General features: G+C 40.9%; 1 protein-coding gene across 3 annotated transcripts in view; it reads left to right on the forward strand.

Annotated features, from left to right (window-relative positions):
- Nucleotides 1–18,658, forward strand: part of PDE4A (phosphodiesterase 4A) — a 358,167-nt gene that overhangs the window by 259,185 nt on the left and 80,324 nt on the right. The gene's annotated exons all lie outside the window — the stretch shown is intronic.

The following is an 18,658-nucleotide window of genomic DNA, read 5'->3' on the forward strand; positions in this document are numbered from 1 at the left end:
ACTCTTGAACTACGGAAAAGAACTGAGTCCTTTTCTGAGTGTCTTTCTTGTGTATTGCTGTACTGGGTTTTTTGTATTTTTTATTTTCATTTATTCGGTTTTTTTATGCCACCCTTCTCCTTAGACTCAGGGCGGCTTACAACATGTTAGCAATAGCACTTTTTAACAGAGCCAAGATATGCCATGATTGGTATGTTGTTACCTGAAACATATGCTGAGAAGTGGCATAGACAGCAAAGGAGATACAGTGAATTCTTTTTATTCTGGTTAGAGCGTTGCAAGTTCTCTGGTGCCCTCCGTGCCACTAAATGCCCATTCAAACTTGGCTGCTCTCACGATTCATTGGAAATAAGCCCATTGAGGTCCTGGAACTCCTTCCTTGTCTTGTCCCCTGGCTGGAAGGAACAGCATTCATGAGGAGGGAAATGTATCTGTCTCACAAAGACGGGAACATATCTGTTGGTATTTGTGGCTGCTGGCTTTACCCTTTCTTAGCGAAGCACTGCCGTTTTTTTGCGTGCATATTGAGCAGGAAAATCTCTGGGCCCTGTGCCAAGTGGTCTGCCTGTCACCATCTGCCATAAGATCTGACTGGCTCTGTCCCTCTTGAGAAAGTCGTATCTGTCCCTTGGGCAGGTGGTCAATCATAGCCTACCCTCTCCCCCCTCTGGGGTAACTCTTGATCCTTCCTTCCTGATTCCCTCCGTTTTCTTAATATGCCTTTGAAAATATGTGCAATTTTCCATCACGTTTCTTTTTTTGCCTTGCCTAAGATGTAATTAGGGTGTTTAAACAGTACCGGAATGTTACGATATTAAGTACCTGTAATACTTTTATGTGAGATTTACTACATAGTGGGTTACATTAGGGGGTCACAGGCAGATAAAGGATAAGCTTAGAATTCCTGCAGCCTTGTACCCAAGCGGGCCAAACCCATGGATTTATGGAAGAATATATTTGTAGTTTAGGATTGAACTCTGCAGTACTTGGGGCTCTCTGAACTTGATGGTTTGCTTACAGATATATCATTACCCAACTAGTTAACAACTTCAGTGATAGTGAGTTTAGGGTTTGCTTCCTAAAAGCAATTTCCTAATGAAGGAGAAAGCCACAGTCCTACCCACAGTGGCAGGGCAAACTAATGTATATAAATAGGAAGCAAGCCCCATATTTACTAACTACATTGATGATGTTACCTAGTTGGGTAATGAAACATCTGCAGGCAGATAATCAAGTTCATGTGTTGGCTCTGTGGTCAGAGAGGCGGATAGTTTTAATTGTGATCTAAACAAGTGGTCCCCAATTCCCAGGCCATAGATGCCAGTCCACGGCCCATTAAGAACCAGGCCACGCGAACAAGCAAAGCTTCATCTGCGTCTGGGCAGGATGTTTTCCCCAAAATAAGACCCTGTCTTATATTTGTTTGAACTGTGAAATAAGTGCTTGGCCTTATTGCCATGCCCTCAAAAGGCCGATTATTATCAGGGGATGTCTTATTTGGGGGGAAACAGGGTAGGTTTAGCATGTGAAACTACACAGCCAGCCCCTTAATCTGTGGAAAATTGTTTTTCCACAGAACCAATCCCTGATGCCTGAAAGGTTGGAGGGGGCACTATACAAGATCTGGTTTCTTTGATCTGGTATCTGTCTCTTAAGTTTGGTTCTTCAGAGAAAATAATAAAGCTGTCTCTTTCAGCATCGGATTTGAACAGAATCCAAAAAGCATTCTGTTCCCCTATCTGTGGATATGAATATACCATATCTCTATCCTGTGACATGTTTATGTGCTGTAACTGGAGACCCATAGAAACCAGGGATGGTAAACATTTAGTTCAGGTTGCCTCAGCTATGTCTCTTCAGGTTACGTGCGCTGCAACCCTCGTCATAATTAACCAGCATCGTTTTATTTATTTATTAAACCTATTTATATGGGCGCCCAACTCACATACAGTGACTCCGGCCAGTTTTGAACATTAAAAATCCATTATATACACGCACTCACACACCATGGCAGCAGCAGATATAATGACTATTGATTTATTAAACAAATTTATATAACTGCCCAATTCAACCAACAGTGACTGTTGTTGTGATTGTTATACTCCCATGAACATCAAGAGTACGGGAAGCACTAGAAATATGTGGATGTACAGAAAAACCCTACCCCAAAATAAAGCATTACTCCTCCCGTCAAAAAACCCAAACAGCAAGGTTTCACTCTTCTACCCTGGCAGCTATTATTTCTGTTTTCCTAGCAGATTAGTGATGCTTTTGTCAAGACCTGGTGCCATAGGCAAATGTAATCATAGCAGATGACAGCATCTAGCCACTTGGGCTGATCTGGAAAACTCTATGCAGAGTCCAGCCCGGTGAGTACTTGGGGGAAAGTAAAAAAACAAACAAACCCTAAAGAATTATGGAATATTGTGAAGTCACCAGAAGTGAAGTCAAGGCAGGTCTCTTGACTCTCTCTGATCTCAGCATATGCAGAGCAGTGCTATTCGTGGTGAGAGCCAACTTGGCATAGTAGTTAAGGCAGGAGGTGGGAAACCAGAAAGTACCATTTTACCTTTGGCACAAAGCCATTTCAGCCAGTCACTGTCTCTGAGGCAAACCATTTCCTAAAATGTTGCCAAGAAAACTGCAGGGCCTAGTTCACAGAGTCGCCTGGAGTCAACACTGACTTGAAGACACATAGGGGTGGGTTCCTACGGGTTCAGGTCACATCACCCGAACTGTTAGCAACATGCTAGTGACATAATATTGGTGTCACAGATCCAGTTCTTTTTAAAAAAAAAATATCTTTATTAATTTTTAACAGTAAAAAGAAGACAAGACAAATACAGAACAGAAAAGAAAAACAACAACAACACACACACACACACACACACACACAAAGCAAAAAACAAAACAAAGATAAAACAAACATAAATTTGCCAACCTACATGCCGGTCTGTGCACACCGCCATCTTTTTTTCCTGAATTTTTGCCAAATTTTCCTGTGTTTGGATGGTTTCTCCTTATTCTCCACTTTGAAAAAGAGCCCTCCCTCCCACCTCTGGGTTAATACTGACCTTTGCCCGAAGCACAGCTGATCAGCTCCCACCTTCTGAGCATGCATGGAAGTGAAATTGCACGAGGGGAGGGCGTGCGTGAAACGTTGTGATGCGAACCGATGGCAAAGACAAGTGGAACCCACGTCTGAAGACACACAATTGCCACAGGAGTCTATTCCTCAGTGGGTGCCCCTGTTTTCAAATTCTTACCCCTCTCATAAGAGACCCCACTGACTCCTGATAATTATTATAGTTGCTTGCATCATCAGCCAGATGCTTGGACTGGATTTTGGCATTTTTGTCCACCTATCTAGTCCTTCTCAAGGATCAGAATAGACAAGCATTGAAGGTATGGGGGTTGGGTGCTCACTGCTCCAAGTAAAGCCGTCTTTCGCAATTTAGTGGTGGTGATTTTCTCAGTGCTGAGGATGTTGTTCAGATATGTATGATTTTGTTTTAATAAGGGTTTTTAAAACTGTTTTAATATTGGATTTGTATATGATGCTTTTACTTGTCAGCCACTCCAAGTCCTCGGGGAGGGGCGGCATACAAATCTAATAAATAATAATAATAATAATAATAATTATTATTATTATTATTATTATTATTATTATTATTATTATTATTATTATATTTTGGGATTGTAACCGAGGTGTCCATTACCATAGGAACTCTCTTTGCTTTCTTTTGCCATGATCATTCTACAGGTTCTGGTATTCTGTGATTCTGTCTCTTCCATTCTGCTGTCTCTGGATACTGCAGTATTTACTATCCAGACTTTTTTTGTCTTTCTTTTCTCAGTTGTTAAGAGTGGGGTGTTTATGTGTAAAGGAGTACTCCGTTTGGTTTCTAAAATCCCAAAGCACGTTAGTTTCTTTATTCTTCATTACTTTGTTTATTTTGTGATCCCAACGGTTCTGCTTGAAGATAAATGGAATTTGTTTTGCAGATCTTCCAATGCACCATTGTTGTTACTTTGTCATACCACTTTACCTATACCAGATCAGTTGTCACCTGACAAGAAAAACAATGGTGTTCTTCCACATTTGGTGACAAGTGGGCCACACAACTCAGGAATGTTGGCTGAGCAACCAGGGCCAACAAGTGTGGATTTACTGCAAGAAAAGATCACAAATATATGAAGATTGAAAGGAAATAAGTTATGTTTAAACTTATTTACTGTATCATCGCAATGAAACCATGAAGTCACAGCTGCCAATTCGTTAGCTGGTATTGGTCTTCATATGCACCACGTTCTTCTCAAAAACCTAGGATATTGTAATGTATTGGTATAATATGTGTGCCCAAAAGTTTTTGGTATGGCATCCAGGGTGCTAATAACTACTGAGATCACCTCGGCTGCTTTATGCCGTAATCTGTGTTTCAGTTTTCAAACCTTGATACTTTGTGATCTTCTCCATTTCTTTATTTTGTATTCTACTTTCTCCTGATGCTGTCACATCAATTATCCACATTTTCTTCTTTTCAATCAGAGTCTTATCTGGTGTTTTATGAGCCAAGACTTTATTTGGAAATCCTACAATATTTTAACTTGCTCATTTTTGACTATTTTTTCAACTATATATTGTCACCAATTTTTCATTAGGGGTACATGCTACAGATGTTTGAATGAATCATTTTGGTGACTATATTATGTCATCATTTATATTCTTTCACAAGCTGTGTATGTGATATACAGTATTGTTTCTTCTATGTCTTTGCACAATCTTCAGTTTGAATCATGCAATGATTTTTCATTTCTGGCTGTGATTGCATTAGTTCAAATGGTTGATCTTGCATACCCCAAGATCAAGTTTTCATTTTTTTAAATTGTTCCAGTTGTAGGCCATTGTCAGGTTTTATCTTTATCCACTATCCCCTCAATCTTTTGTAGAAATTAACCATGTAATGCTTTTCCTTGCCAGCATTCTGTTCAAGTTACATTAATTTTATATTCGCTATACATATAATAAATTCCAATTGTATAATAACCCAGACAACATGATGTTCATTAAGCTTTAAATAAATGTAATAGTAGACAATTAATAAAACTTTATTTAAAATATTTTTTTAAAAAATAGTCCAATTTTAATTTGCATTAATTGTTGTTCATGTTAGTTGTTATTTAATTGTTTTATATAATCACTCAATGCATGTTTTTCTTCTTTGACATTTTATTTAAAGTAATATATTTTTGTGACATATTTTTGCTGATAATGAAAAGGAAGGGAGACTAGTATAGATCTACCGGTATTTCAGGCTATTTTGCTCTCATCAGTTAGTTCCCCTCGCACATATGTGCTAGTCGTTCCTGATTCTAGGGGGCAGTGCTCATCCCAGTTTCAAAACCAAAGAGCCAGCACTGTCCGAAGATGGTCTCTATGGTCATGTGGCTAAACGCCAAAGGTGCATGGAACGCTGTTACCTTCCCACCCTATCTTTCTACTTGCATTTTTTACATGTTTTCCTACTGCTAGATTGGTAGAAGCTGGGAGAAGTAATGGGAGCTCACCCCATTATACACCCCCACATATATATGTGTGTGTGTGCTTATACATACATGTACATGTATTCATAGATAGATAGACAGGCAGACAGATAGATAGATAGACAGACAGACATGAACAATCTGAAAAAAATTTGAATGTCACTTAGTAAATCTGCACATTAACTAAATTTCCATCTGTCCATTGCAAAAGGCCACACTGCTTCAATCCATATAGATGCTACACTAATGCATTACAACATTCTGGGTTTGGGGGAAGAACTTCAATACATATGAAAGCGAACACTAACTAAAAAACTGGCAGCTATAACTTCACATTGTTGTGAACAGAGAATAATAATAATTCTAATTTTGAGTACATGGAGAGTATATGCACCAAGACAAATTCCTTGTGTGTCCAATCACACTTGGCCAATAAAATTCTATCCTATCCTATCCCATCCTATTTAATATACTGTATAACTTAGGAAGCAAACATACCTAACACTCCTTCCTCCTCTTATTTTTGCCACATAAATGTTGTGAGGTGAAGTGAGCTGAGCTGAAAGAGAATTCCTGGTCCAAATTCACCCAGCTGGCTTTCTTACCTACGATAGGACTAGAACTCATTGTCTCCTGGTTTTTGTGTATTTATACAGCCACCCATCTTGTACCATGGTGCCTTAATCAGGAGATAAAACTACACCTATGTTCAATAAAAAATATTAAAAGCAAAAAAACTGGCACCATAACTAAACTTAGCTCACCTTATCTTTATATGGTTTCTGGGCCAACACTTTAACTAAACTTGCTGTCTATGTTGACCTCTTCCCTAATTAGATTTATAGAACTAGTAACGCTGACCCTCCTACTGGGCTCCTTATACTTTTCAGATTCCTGCATTAAGCTGCAGCATTATTCATTCTTCATTCCCCGAAAATGAGGAGTTAAGGCTGCTCCACGTAACTAGATAGGCGGTGAGAATTCGATCCTCCCACGCCATACTGGGCCCCATTGTCTGTGGTTTTTCTTAAAGAAATGTCTGATACTGATTTCAACTTTTTGAACAACACAAGCAAGCCTCTGTTTGTGTATGCAGTTAATTTATTATAGGAAGCCTATGTGGTTCTTGACAAATAAATTGATATGTCAAGAGCCCACTTCTGCAGATGCAATTTTATAAACTGGGCAAAATGCTGAGCACAAATAGCATATATGCCCAGGTTTCCATTTTGCAAGTACTGGTAGGAGAACAAAAGAACACAGTAGATGCCTGAAATTTAAGCAAGAGAAGAATACAATCATATATCCTGAACTTGGAGAGTTTGTTCCATCAGCTATGAATCATGGAAGGATCTGTGGAACATTTATTCCTTGCATGTCTTCTTGGGATTAAATCTCAATTGAATTCAGTAAGGATTTTTTTTTCTGTGTGGTTATGTCTGGAGTACCCATTGTTGAGAATTCTGGGAATTGAAGTTTACATATCGGGATATTTAGGAAGGAAGGGTGGGGTGAGGATTGGAGATTAAGCTTGCTTTGGGGCTGTCCTTTTGATTTTGCTTTCCATCTACATCTTGAATATAGATGGATGGGTGTGTGTGTGTGTGTGTTTTCTGTCAAATCATATCCAAATATGAGAGGAGCTTAATGCTTCCTTTTGCTTCTCGGCTCAACCCAGGGCCATATCCAAGGCAGTTAATTTTTTCATAGCCGACAAACTATATTTTGTATGTGTAACATATTTTTGCTGAATTGAATAGTCTCCCTTCATTTTCAATTCAGCAAAAACATGTTACATACATACATACACACATACATACATACATTTGCTCTTTAATCATTGCTGAACTTCTCATGCACAAACCTAGAAGGAAATTGCGGGAATGCGAGTAATACGTGTCAGTAAACCTATTTAAGAATTTGGTGCATTTAAAAAAAACCCTCTCGGTGGATTTTACTCATTGCTTTGCTTATTGTCCAGTTTCCTTAGTTTCCATTTGTGACGATGTAGACCGGTCCCTGCCTGAGACACTATCAAGTCTCTGTAACAAGAGCTAATTTTCCTTCTTGCTTAGATTTGTGCCCATGTGGCTTATGCCATTACGGTTTCATTTCCATTCCATGATTCTTAACTATTTTCCAACTGAAAAATTCCACAAAGACTCAGCTATACACCGCATGCTTACTAGAGCATGAGCCAGCTGGGCTCCGCATATCTAATTTCTGAATAAATACACTATCTCTATATTAATAAGAAAATGGAGATTTCTTGCCATGGTTTCCCGAATCCAGTTGCTACAGTCTCTCTTCCCTTTTTCTTTTCCATCCATTTTCTTTGGCAAGTCCCTCTGGTGAGTTTAGAGAGAGCTGTCATTAGAGTGACGCCTGCTTAGCTGGGCTGGACAGAGAAATGTCAAAGAGGAAACCAGAGAAGAGAAGCTATATTTAAGTTCTGGGGAGGTAGCCTGCTGTGTGACACTGCATCCCATGTTGGAGATTTTCCCTTTCTTCAGAAGCTCAGTTCTGAATTCTGTATTTCTCATTCTCCCACTCTCAGCAACTTGAGGGAATCTTTCCTGGATGCTTTCAGCTAGGCCCAAGCATCTGTGAAAGTTTTGTGCAGATGTGGAAAACTGGCGTAGGCGCGAGCATGAGTCCGGACATCCCAGCCACATGAGAATGGAGCTCTGATTCCACTTGGATGATGCCCAGGAGAATTGATGACGCACTGAGATGAGGCGGTTGCCTCAGTTCTCTGTGGTCCCCCATTAATGAGTTGGCCTCTCACCAACGAGGAATAGAAAGCAGCAAGCACAGCCCTGCAAAGGCAGCGCAAAACCTAAAATAAAATAAAAAAGTTAGAACGAGGGATGGCTAAAGATTTTAAGGCATTGAAAGTGGCAGGAGAAGGGTCTTGGTTCCCTATGGTGGTTTTTAGTTCCTTTAGTCTGACGGGCTTTGGGAACAGCCCAGATGTTTGCCCAACCTGCTTAAAAGGGATAAGCATAGAAGCCAGCTGCCGAAATCCCTTTTAAAACATGCTCAGTGGTTGGTGGGGGAAGGGGGAAACCTACTGTCTCCAGAACTTTCTTTCAGTAACATATTACAGTGGTGCCTCTACTTAAGAACTTAATTCGTTCCGTGACCAGGTTCTTAAGTAGAAACGTTCTTAAGTAGAAGCAATTTTTCCTATACGAATCAATGTAAAAGCAAATAATGGATGCAAACCCATTAGGAAAGAAATAAAAGCTCGGAATTTGGGTGGGAGGAGGAGGAAGAAGAAGAGGAGGAGGAGAACAATCTCTGCGGAAGGAAGAAGGTGAGGTGAGGGGAATTTAAAAAATCCAAAACTTTAAGGCTTTAAAAAAAGAGGGGGGGACTCTGAGGTGTGAGGAGGAGCACGCGTGTCCAATACACCCGGCATGAGGCGGCCTCCCATACACTGGCTGCTGCTGCTGCTGCTACCTGCTGCCTCTTCCTTCCCATGCTGAAGGGCTCCCCTCTCCTCTCGCTTGCATTGTAGCCGGCGCCTTTCCTTCGCTGTGGTGACTCCTCGGCTGCCCAGAACGAAGGGAGTGTTTCTTTTCTCTGGGCACTGGCAGAGGTTTATTCTCTTTCCAAATGCCCAGAGATAGGAAAATGCTTCATTCACTCTGGACTGCCAAAGCCTCCTTAAGCGCCACCGAAAGGCTCCTCTGGCAGCCCAGAAAAGCCCGAGATGGCCGGGATTAAAGGGGGAATGGCAGGAAACTGGCTGGGCCTTCCTGCTACTCTCAAATTTCCTGGGAATTTTTTCCAGGCTCGGGTTCTTAAGTAGAAAATGCTTCTTAAGAAGAGGCAAAAAAATCTTGAACACTCGGTTTTTATCTAGAAAAGTTCTTAAGTAGAGGCACCACTGTATTTGAATGTTCCATAGATTGATCAACTAATGTTCCTATCCAGACTAGAGTCTTTCTATTTGCTAAGTAGCTGGAAGGGGAAATATTTTTCTCTCCATAAATTAAAAAAATAGAACCGCCTCCCCCTCCCAAATTAAGCCGTGATGGCAAACCATGTACCAGAGGTGGCATGCAGAGCCCTCTCTGCGGGCATGTGTGCCATCGCCAGCTCCTCTTCTGGTTTCCAGTGCATACACATACCCCCGTCAGTTGATCTTCACACGTGCCAGAGCTCCTGAAACCTGAAGACCAGCTGGCTGGTGCGCATGCTGGTCTTCGGTTTCTGGGCCTCCGGCGTGCATGAAGGCCAGCTGGCCGATGTGCATGCATGCTTACTGGAAACCAGAAGACCAGGTGGCAGCTGATCTTTGATTTTCTGGGGATCCGGATTTCCATGTTCCAGTTTGGGCACTTGGTGCCAAAAAGGTTCGCCATCACTGGACTAGAGTAAGTGGACAGTCTGACCCTCCCCCTCATACCTACAGTCTTGAAAAAGGGACTTAGATTGTTTTAAAAGTCATTTTAAACTTTTTATGGGCCATCCCATCAGGCTTTGGGTCGGTGGCAAGCATAGGCTATAGAATGGTCCAGATGAATGATTGTAAAAATATCACCCTAAAACTCTCTTAACAGTTGCCCCTTGGATTTAATGGTGGTGAACTATTGGGGGTTTTGTGTGTGTGTGTTCAACATTGACTGGACTGGCACAATGTAGAATAATATTTTACATGCTGAAGATTTGTAGTTTATCACTTGCTATCAACCAAGTGATTCCTATTAGACACTTTAAGTCTTGAAGCTGATGGGTTTTTTTTATAAATCTTATTAAAATACATGGAAAACAGTTACTAAACTAAGAGAAAGAAAGAAGTGCAAAGAGGCAGGAAAAATGACTTCCAGCATTTTTGAGTGCAGTAAAATACCAAAAAGAAAACCCCAAACTCAACCTTTTGCTTTACATTTCACCACATTTCAAGCTGTATCTATAATAACAAAATTACTCTCATCATCAAAATCTGAAATCAAACGTTCATTTTCTTCCAGTTTTAAACAAAAAGTCCAGAAACACTTGCCAAGTAGCAACGAATCTAGATAAATGTCTCTTTCAGTAAAGCAGTCTGTTTCTAAGTAGCCATGCCATCAATACTATGACTTTCTGAAAGTTTTTCCTAACCTAACAATTGTAGGCAAATGCTTGTGCTTAAAGTAAATCATCTGAAATCCCCCGCATTGATGACTGACTGTGGATTGGAAGGGCACTGCTTCCTATTGCTGAGCTGGCTTGTAGGTTAAAGAGAATTGATGACGCTGAGCGAGGTTTCAGACTTTTCCCCCAACTTATTGTTTGCTCAGTAAACATCTGTCAGCCCTATTTAACATCGAAAGAGAAATAAGCGTAACTGAAAGGAGGAGGAAATACGATATCCCCAATTCTTCCTTCTTTGAGTCATGTATTGAAATTTGTATGGTTATCGCCTTCCTACTCTGATTCTGCCAAATTGCATAGTTTGGCTCCAGCCCTGGCAGCTAGAAAGCACAATTGAGACCTTTCGGTGTTGGGCTCAGCCTGTGTTGGGCTCATTGTGATCCTTCCTGCTTTCTGAATGCTGGAACTCAGAAGGCTCCAGACGATTATCGGCCGATCTGCTTGCCATACAGTTGCAGGGGAGATTTGCCATGGTGTAACACGTATTTTGAAAACCATCTCCTGTTCTGTAACATAATTCCCCAAGCACAGAAATTTTTTTTTAATTAACCACTAGGGTATTATTCTGCCAAGCAGGCAGCAGGATCAAAAGCTCCCCCGAAGGATATGATGTCTTGTAATCTATTGGGACAATTTTCCACTCGTCCTTTGGTGAAGATGTATTTGTCACTTTAAAGAATGTCCAGTGTATTCAGTAGATAGTGTTCATTAACCGGTACTCTTTACTCCCAGTTGTACTGTTGATACTCATATGTACAATTATTCAGGTTTAATATCTTTAATATCCTTCAGACTATTCCAGTGCCGACATAGGCAGTAAACACTGACCCAGTGATGCTCCAGTGTCCCTCTCTCCCCTTCATGGGCATTGCCTTGCTTCTAGTTTTTGGAACACTGGTTGGGCTGATACATCATGTTGTAGAGCAGAGGACTTCAAACTTGGTGACTTGAAGACTTGTGGACTTCAACTCCCAGAATTCTCCAGCCAGCAGAGCTGGCTGGAGAATTCTGGGAGTTGAAGTCCACAAGTCTTCAAGTTGCCAAGGTTGGGGACCCCTGTTATAGAGCAAGTATAAATGCTCGTTCCTGATTTAGTGTGATAGGTAAACCCAGCTATTAAGGCTTGCAAATATTATTATTATTATTATTATTATTATTATTATTATTATTATTAATAATAATAATTAGATTTCTATGCCGCCCCTCTCCGAAGACTGGGGGGGCTCACAACAATAATAGAAACAATATAACAGTGAAACAAATCTAATATTAAAAATAAAACATATATAAAACCCCAGCAATTAAAACCATACAACACATACATACCAAACATAAAATATAAAAGCCTGGGGGAGGCTGTCTCAGTTCCCCCATGCCTGGCGACATAGGTGGGTCTTGAGTAATTTGCGAAAGACAAAGAGGGTGGGGGCCATTCTAATCTCTGGGGGGAGTTGATTCCAGAGGGCCGAGGCTGCCACAGAGAAGGCTCTTCCCTTGGGGCCCGCCAAACGACATTGTTTGGTCGATGGGACCCGGAGAAGGCCAACTCTGTGGGACCTTATCGGCCGCTGGGATTTGTGCGGTAGAAGGCGGTTCCGGAGGTAATAATTATTTTTGACAGCGTTATGTGTGACCCCCTACAGCCCAGCTTTAGTCAAGGAACATGGTTAAACCATGGATTGGCAATACTGTACATGAATAAATCACTGAACCGAAGCATCATTCTTCCTCTCTCGGTATAACTTTTTCCTAATTGGTTAATCTGTTTTCACTGACAAATTTCCTACTTGGAGTATTAACTATGAAAATATATTTGCTTTGGATTAAATGCTGGGAACATAAAAACGGGAACAGCTGTTTATTTGCAGATACTGGCTAGTCTGTTTCGGCAGTTTCCAACTACTATAGGTACTCTAAAGATTCATTTCCCATTTACAGTGGCCTTCCTGTCTGGTGGTAATCTGGAGATAATCTGGTGGTAAAGCAGCAATTTCGGGGCTTTCGAAAAGCACTAGTTTAGGGCGGACTTTTTTTTATAGGAGAGCTATCTGATAAATGCTCAATTCTCAGTAATGGATTAAATATTTCTTGGTTAAATTTGAAAGCTGTTTGTGTTTGCACACTAAGAAACCTACTTGGAAGCTCATCATGATGCTGGTATATCAACCACTAAGGGACCCATTAACTAATTGCTCTCTGAGGGAGGCCTTGAGCATCAGAGTGTCAGTTACTCATGCGTAACTCTTTGAACAGCTTCTCTTCCCAAGCCTTCTGAAATAATGTAGGAATTGAGATCCATTATTGGCCCTTCTAGTTGGAAAAAGTAGAGATGGAAAACTCAAGAGCCATTGCCCATGTTCTCAAAAAGTGCAAGAAGTGTATAACTTCTTTTGTATTGCATCTAAGCAGTTCTTCTCTTTTTAATCCAGGGTGAACATTCTTTGATAGCCAAGGGCTGTATTTAATATATTGGGGAAGTCTCAAATTAGATGGATCCACATCATTTATGTGGAGCAAGTGGTACTATAGTTGGGGAGGTCTTTGTTTTGTTTTGTTTTAAAGACATATGCCTTTTGTTGTGTTTACATTATGAAGCGTAGAGTTTCCCAACTCAAATAGGTCATTAAAGGAACACATTTGGTTTTCACTGGTCTTTTCAGAGCAGGGTCTGCTGATTGCATGAAAAAGATCTTAGACCCTAAGGAACTGTGTTCATTTATCTTTGAATCTTTATAGTAACCTTTTAAGGTAGATCTCAGACCTGAAGTGCACCTTAAGAGGTTTATGGATTATCAAAAGCTGTGTAGGGAGTGAGGTAAGTGCAGGGGAGGTTGTGGCTGAGGGCAAATTCATATGGAGAATGAAGCTCAGAACCTCGGTAATACCAAGGGTCCCTATTCCTACTCTGCTGACCATGGGGAACTGGGTTGCACAACCTGTGCGTAAGCATGCAAAGCTCCATTTGCACATGTGATTACATCCCCTTCCCGCCTACCACTGCCAGCACCCATGTGGCTGATTTGCAGACCAGAAATGTTGGGGACTTCTGGCTTATTCCAATAAAAATGTTAGGCTTTGTTTCCCACCAAACCAGGACTTTAAACTCAGGAATTCTGGCCTTTTATTCCTATTAATTTTACTTGTTCTCCTAACCATTGTGTAAAATGGTTACAGTGTACAGTTGCAACATCAGTTTTCAAGATTTCAGTTGCAAAACCTCTGGAGAATGCCAGATGGGGAAAAACTGCCCTAACCCTGTCTTGATCTTGTCTTCTTGGCTAAGATCCTAAGGCGGGACCCAGGGGAAGAGCCTTCTCTGTGGCGGCCCCGGCCCTCTGGAATCAACTCCTCCTGGAGATTCGAACTGCCCCTACCCTCCTCGCCTTCTGCAAAATGCTAAAGACCCATTTCTGCCACCAGGCATTTTCTCTGATCTCTATATTGATCAGCTGGACCGAGTATGTATGACTGTGCAGTTAATGGGATTTTATACATGTATTTTAATTTAGTTTAAATTTTAACATTATATTTGTATTGTATTGTATTGTATTACTGTCTTGTTGTGAGCCACCCCAAGTCTTCGAAAAGGGGAGGCATACAAATCTAATAAATTCAAATTCTTTCTTTCTTTCTTTCTTTCTTCTTTCTTTCTCTCCCCCCTCTCTCTCTCTTTCTTTCTTTCTTTCTTATTTTCTTTCCTTCCTTTCTTTCCAAATGCCTATGTTGAAAAGTGTCCACCATACTGATTTCCTTGCCCTGCAACAAGGACTTTATTTTACTTCATTTTTCGTTATTTCTAAGCACATCTTCAAAAATGTGAATTCATCCAATTTATGTTTGTAGAAATACGAATCTCACTCAGACACTTATTGGGCAGCCAGGATCACTTATTTGGACTAATTGTCTTGCTTCTACATCATGTGTGGAGTAAGTCTATGGAGCGGGGCGGCATACAAATCTAATAAATAAATAACTCTGAATTTAGTTCTAGCTGAGTTTCCAACGTGGCAGTGATGTATAGAACCCCAACCTAGTAACAGTTTATGGATTAAGAAGTTGTTTTTGTAAATCAACTCAAGGTCCGGGGGCCAGATCCAACCCACGAGGTGCTAAGATCAGGCCCGTGGGGCCATCCTGGAAACAGCAGAGGACCAGCCCGCAGTGCCTCTGCCAATGAAAACAGTGCTTGGGAGGGCTGTGTGTGGCCCTCACTCTGTTTTTGCTGGCAGAGGGTTACAGGAGGCCATTGCAGGCGAAATAGTACTTGGGAGCCCATTTTCGCACGCAGAGTGCTCGGCCCATCACAGGCACCCCTGACATGAGTGATGTCACCCTGGCTACATCCACCCCACCCCCCAAGGTTTCAAACACGATCCTGATGCGGCCTTTTATGAAATTGTGTTTGACATCCCTGTTGTAAATGAAGCATCGCAAACTAAAGAAAAATACAATAGCTTTATTATCCTCCTCCTTGCAGTGAAAATCTCTGGATAGCATATTTTTTTAAAAAATGCTTCCCTTGGATTAGTTTTCAAATATGTATTTCTGCCTGTTGATTTAAGGAGCTTTGTGAATTTTTAGAGCTGATGATGTCTCTGTACCCGACATCCTTTTTCCCCTTTGCCCCTCCACTTTGGGTTGAAGCTCCTCTGGGCCCAGCTGCAAAAGTGACAATGGACTTCGATGCCTAACCTCACATGAACTCTGTGAGCGAAGAACCTCTCCATATCACAAAGCTGCCAAAGAAATAACCGCACCCTTTTTGATTGGAAACAGAGAGGTTGCTGTAGATTTGTAATCAACATCTTGGCTTTAATTCATTTCCCATTTTCAGAGGATACCACCACAGAATCAGCGGATCTTACATTTAAAAAAATGTTTCGTGCATGTAAGTAAACCAGGGCACAAATTACTTTTTCTGAATTCCTTAAAATGAGAATAAAGTACATTCAGTGCTTATGGCCAGGATAATTTTGACTAGGCAATCAGCTTCCAGTACAGATGTTCTTACTCACCTTAATTCCACGTAGGGGAACTATCCCATCTATGTGCTCTTTCCCGGTTTGACAAGTTTTTTTCTCACACCGTCAAGGAATGCCGCATGCTCAGTGTGTGCTGTGACTAATGTAGAAATCCAAGATATCCCGGGGCTGCACATCTGGTAAGGAGCTTTAGAAAGCTACATGTGACGTTTCATGGCAAATGTTTCCATTACTAGCATGTATTTTCAGGCCGTTCCAGAGAATCTGAGGTCCCCAAGATAGAACTGAATTGTAACTCATCGGTGCCCTTGTTGCCTGAGATTAAAGAGTTGTACTTCAGGAATATTTAAATGTCCGTACGTTTCCTATGCCTGCCTTAAGGAATATTTAAAATTGATTCTGACATCTGATCCATCTAGCCTATTATTCAAGTTTTCTTGGACTGTATGTCTCCAGATGTGATCACTTTACAAATCATGGGAGGCGTATTATTAACATTGCGGCTAGCACACTTTAAGATCACCAGAAGCTTGCTGGACATTCAACTAATAGTGGTTCAGTAACAATGACAGTAACGGAGTTGGAAGAAACCTTGGAGGTCATCTAGTCCAATTCCCCACTGTCATAGGAGACCTATACTACTTCTCATAAGTGGCTGTCCAATCTCTTTAAAGCCTCCAAGTAATGGGGCACCCACAACTTCTGAAGGCAATTTATCCCACTGGTTAATTGTTCTCACTGTTAGGAATTTTCTCCTTAGTTCAGGGTTGCTTTTCTCCTTGATTAGCTTCTATCCATTGTTTCTTGTCTTGTCTTCTGGTGCTTTGGTAAATAGGTTGGCCCCCCTCTTTCTTGTGACAGCCCTTGAAGTATTGAGAAACTTCTATCTTGTCACTTCTGGTCCTTCTTTTCACTGTACTAGACGTAACCAAATCCTTTATATACTTTACCTTTGTATATGTTAGATTATCTTCCTTCCTTCCTTCCCTCTTTTTCTTCCTTCCTTTCTTTTTCTTCCTTCCTTCCTTTCTTTTCCTTCCTTCCTTCCATTTTCTCTTTCCTTCCTTCCTTTCTCTTCCTTCCTTCCTTCCTTTCTTTTTCTTCCTTCCTTCCTTTCTTCCTTTTTCTTCCTTCCTTCCTTTCTTTTTCTTCCTTCCTTCCCTCCTTCCTTTTTCTTCCTTCCTTCCTTTCTTTTTCTTCCTTCCTTCCCTCCTTCCTTTCTTCCTTTTCTTCCTTCCTTTCTCTTCCTTCCTTCTTTCCTTCCTTTTCCGCCCATCTTCCCCAACGAGGGGCCCCTTGCTCTTGCTTTGTTATAAAGAGACGTGTTCAATGGACTACCCATGTAGCTAAGCAGTGAATGGGGGGAACTCACATTAACATACAAATCGTTCTTGGCCTACAACCATTGGTTTAGCCAATTACAGCAGTTACAACAGCAATGAGAAAAGTGACTTATGACTAGTCCTCACATTTATGACCATCATAGCATCTCCATGGTCATGAGATCAAAATTCAGGAGCTGGCCATATATTTACAATGGTTGCAACATCCCAGAATCACGTGATCACCTTTTACGACTTTCCCAGCTGGCTTTTGGCCAGCAAAGTCAGTGGGGGGGCAGGATTAATTTAAAGATTGCAGTGAGTTGCTTAAGAATTGCAGCAAAAAAAGGTCATAAAATTGGGCATGATTCTCTTAATAATCACCTTGCTTAGCAAAAGAAATTCTGGCCCATTATGGTCATTAGTCAAGGACTACCTGTACGAAAACTACCTTATACTTGCCAGACAATGCTGTGGAGTGTTATGTTCAGCCTTCCTCTTTTGATTTTGCCAGTTTAATCTACTGGGTGTTGAAGTTCAGTAACATCAAAACTGAATGCAATAAAGGATTTTCTTTCCCAGTCCTAAAATATTTACCTGGGAGAACCTGTTTTGATCTGTTTATGGGATTTTATATTTAGGCGACAATCTAAGCACTATTGTCTGGAAAGGGTTTTTAATTGGGCAAGTAGTACGCTGCTCTCTTTATCTCTTATCTACCGCACTAGTCTTCATCCTGGAATGACATGTCATTAAGCAGATGAATACAACCTCACTTAATACTTATATAATGTCGTTTACGGTTCATGTGTTCTTCGATTACATTTTGTTGTTTGTTAATCAGCAATATTGAAAAAACAGAGGATAGCAAAGTGCTGTAAACAAATGTATTGAAGAGAAACTACTGGAATATTAAGGCAAAATGCAAACTGATCCAGTTTCAGCTTTGGAGCAGTTTAAAATTTTTAATAAATAAAAATAAAAATTCACCCTGCTTGATATAATAAAAGAATCCAAAGCCTCCAATGCTTTTAATATTGCCTGCTCTAATATTACCTGTATGTATCTCTCGATTGGTGGACAGAAACTCTGTGTTCATAACTGGATGGAATCCCGAATGCAATGCAAAGGTTTTCTGTCTTCTTTTGGGTCACTAGATGTCAATCCTACCAAGGAAGGGGGGGAAACCCTGACTACATGGCCAGCCTAGAAACTTTGCAAAATGCTGGAGATTGGATGAGTCACTGTGGTACGCCAGCATTTACTTTGAAGCAAATTCAGTGCTTATATTTTCATTCATTCATGCATTCATTCATTTTATGAATCCGCCTCGATGGTGCAGTGGTTAGAGAGCAGTACTGCAAGCTACTTCTGCTGATCACCGACTGCCAGCAGTTTGGCAGATCGAATCTCAGTAGGCTCAAGATTGACTCAGCCTTCCAGCCTTCCAAGGTGGGGAAAATGAGGACCAGACTGTTGGGGACAATATATGCTGACTCTCTGTAAACCACTAAGAGAGGGCTGTGAAGCACTGTGGAGCAGCATATAAGTCTAAATGCTATTGCTATTATTTGCCCCTTCCCTCCACCACCCCCATCTTGCTACAAGATGATTCTGGATAACTTACAACATCAAAAGCAATAAAACCGTAACAATAAGAATACC

The sequence above is a fragment of the Erythrolamprus reginae genome, chromosome 2 (genome assembly GCF_031021105.1).
Source record: "Erythrolamprus reginae isolate rEryReg1 chromosome 2, rEryReg1.hap1, whole genome shotgun sequence".
NCBI classification, from domain to species: Eukaryota; Metazoa; Chordata; class Lepidosauria; order Squamata; family Dipsadidae; genus Erythrolamprus; species Erythrolamprus reginae.